The sequence below is a fragment of the Micropterus dolomieu genome, linkage group LG13 (genome assembly GCF_021292245.1).
Source record: "Micropterus dolomieu isolate WLL.071019.BEF.003 ecotype Adirondacks linkage group LG13, ASM2129224v1, whole genome shotgun sequence".
In the NCBI taxonomy this organism is placed as follows: domain Eukaryota; kingdom Metazoa; phylum Chordata; class Actinopteri; order Centrarchiformes; family Centrarchidae; genus Micropterus; species Micropterus dolomieu.
In genome coordinates, this window is record NC_060162.1 from 30,156,615 (window position 1) to 30,159,988 (window position 3,374).

The following is a 3,374-nucleotide window of genomic DNA, read 5'->3' on the forward strand; positions in this document are numbered from 1 at the left end:
GCTGTCATTCTCAACGTCCACATGAATATTAAAATCCCCTACAATAATAACTTTGTCCGTTTTAAGGACTAAAGTTGACAAAAACTCTGCAAATTCAGATAAGAATTCAGAATACGGGCCAGGTGCTCGGTACACTATAACGAAGAGAATTGGTTGCAGTGATTTCCAACTTGGGTGCGAAAGACTAAGAACAAGACTTTCAAATGAGTTATAGTTTGGTTTAGGTTTAGAGCTGATTAATAGGCTAGAGTCGAAGATAGCTGCAACTCCACCTCCTCGGCCTGTGCCTCGAGGAATGTGAGTATTAATATGACTGGGAGGGGTGGATTCATTTAGGCTAACATATTCACCATCACCCAGCCAGGTTTCAGTAAGACAAAATAAATCAATATCATAATCTGATATTAGTTCATTTACTAGTACACCTTTAGAAGAGAGAGATCTGATGTTTAAGAGTCCACATTTAACTCTCCTATTCGTTTGCACTATTGCTCTTGTGGTTTTATTTTTTATGAGGTTTTTATGCACAGCTCCTCTTCTGTTTACCTTTTTAAATAATTTCAATGGTCGGGGGACAGACACTGTCACTATAGGATTTTCACTAAGTAACTCCTGAAATGGAGGAGCAGAGAAGTGTGTTAGACTGCGACTCTGCCTCCTGGTCTCAACTCTGGGTTGTCATGGATTTGGTCCACTAATAAACTTGGCCAGATTTCTAGAAATGAGAGCTGCTCCTTCCCAAGTGGGATGGATGCCGTCTCTCCGGATCAGACCAGGTCTTCCCCAGAAAGTCTGCCAATGATCAACAAAGCCCACATCGTTTGCTGGACACCACCTCAACAACCAGCGGCGGAATGACGACATGCGGCTATACATGTCATCACTGGTCAGATTTGGCAGGGGTCCAGAGAAAACTACGGTGTCCGACATAGTTTTTGCATATGTACACACCGACTCAACATTAATCTTAGTGACCTCCGATTGGCGTAACCGGGAGTCATTACCGCCGACGTGAATAACAATCTTACTGTATTTATGTTTATCCTTAGCCAGCAGTTTCAAATAAGACTCAATGTCACCCGCTCTGGCCCCAGGGATGCACTTTACTATGGCCGCTGGCTTCGCTAACTTCACGTTTCTCAAAATGGAGCTGCCAATGATCAGAGTTGGTTTCTCAGCGGGTGTGTCGCTGAGTGGGGAAAATCTGTTAGAAACGTAAACAGGTTGATGGTGCCCCGTGGACTTTGAATGCTTACGACTATTCCTCCTTCGGACAGTCACCTAGCCCCCCCCCTTTCCTGGCTGCACAGGAGATGCCGGGGGACGGCTACCACAGTCTATCTCAGGCCGTTCCGCACCGACTACCGGGGACTGGCTAGCTACAGTAGCTAAAGACTGATCTACCAAGGTGCGGAGCCGGACTTCTAAATCACTGAGCCTCGCCTCCATGTCTATAAATAAACTACAATTATTACACGTACTATTACCGCTAAAGGAGGCAGAGGAGTAACTGAACATTTGACACACCGAGCAGGAGAAAGTCGCTAACGGCTAAGCTAAAGTACTGTAGCGTCAGCTACCAAAACTTTAGAACAACTATGAGATTGAACAGCAGTCACTAAAAGATGGAAAGAACTGTGAGTGCTTAGGCAAAATTACTATTATAATTATATATTTTGAATTGTCACCTGCCACCTGAATCTTTAGACATTTCCACCACAAATTGGTGCAGAAAAGGCAGAAATTGTGTTTAATGCTCAAAATCTTCTGGGGGAGGACCCCCATACCCCCACTTATTAAGAGCCCCATCCAAGAAAACAGTATCTTGTTTCATACACAGTTTCTGGGAGGAACATTCACTTATTAGTTAAATATAATTAAATACTTAAAAACGCATGGCTTTTTTTGTTACCTTTTCCATGTTTTTAATAACAAATGTAACAAGAAAAAAATCTAAATATATTCAGGGAAAATAACCCATCTTTTTTGATGGGGGGCGGTAAGGGACCTGGATAATGGATAGGCTGGCCCAAAAAAGGTTGAGGACCACTGGTTTAGATTGATTGATTGATGGTTCAGTTTTACATATGTTTCCAAGGTTCCTGAGTTTAGAGATACAGTATCTCACAAGTGAGTACACTCCTTCACATTTTTGTAAGTATTTGATTATATCTTCATGTGGCAACACTGAAGAAATGACACTTTGCTACAATTTCAAGTAGTGAGTGTACAGCTTGTATAACAGTGGAAATTTGCTGTCCCCTCAAAATCACATCACACAGCCATTAATGTGTAAAGTGCTGGCAACAAAAGTGAGCACACCCTTAAGTGAAAATGGGGCACTCCCCATTGGATGTAAAAACATGTTTGAATCAACTCCGGGGACAGCTATTTGATGTTACAAACAAGTTTAAGCCTTTTATTGTGTTTGTTACTTGTTTCTTATTTTGGTGTCCCTGGCTAATTGTGAGAATTGAATTAACCTGTCTGTTTTAACTGGTCATGGAGCAAATTTAAAGCACAAATTATCAACAGATGATGTGTGACAACTTTTATACAATTTTATACCTTGTTTAATAAAAGTTCTACACTTGTTTTTGTTTTTTAAGTAAAAGAAGTACAATTTATTTTTTATATTGACTAGTGAAGACCAGAGGAAAACATATTGACAAATTATCACAGACTGGTATCTGTTTAGCCAGGATACTGTTTTGTACCATAGTCCCATTTGGTGGCTGCCATCTGTTTCCGGTCAAGACTGACTGACATGATTTTATTCTGAAAGAACATTCATGACAGCCTATCTCTAAAGTACCATTTATTTCAAAATTTTAGATTCAACCAAAAATAGACTGTATTAACATGAACATATGTACAGTGGGGGGAAAAAGTATTTGACCCCTTGCTGATTTTGCAGGTTTGCCCACTTACAAAGAATGCAACGATCTACAATTTTAATCATATGTACATTCTAACAGTGAAAGACAGAATCCCAAAGAAAATTCCAGAAAATCACATCATATGAATTTATTAAAATTGATAACCATCTGATGAGGAAAAACAAGTATTTGACCCCGTGGACAAACAGCATGTTAATATTTTGTAGAAAAGCCATTATTGGCCAGCACAGATGTCAAACGGTTTTTATAGTTGGTGACAAGGTTTGTGCACATTTCGGCAGGGATGTTGGCCCACTCCTCCCTGCAGACAGCCTCCAAATCATTCAGGTTCCGAGGTTGTCGCCTGGCAACTCGAATTTTAAGCTCCCTCCAAAGATTTTCAATTGGATTCAGGTCTGGAGACTGGCTAGGCCACTCCAGAACCTTGATGTGCTTCTTCTTCAGCCACTCTTTTGTTGCTTTGGCGGTGTGCTT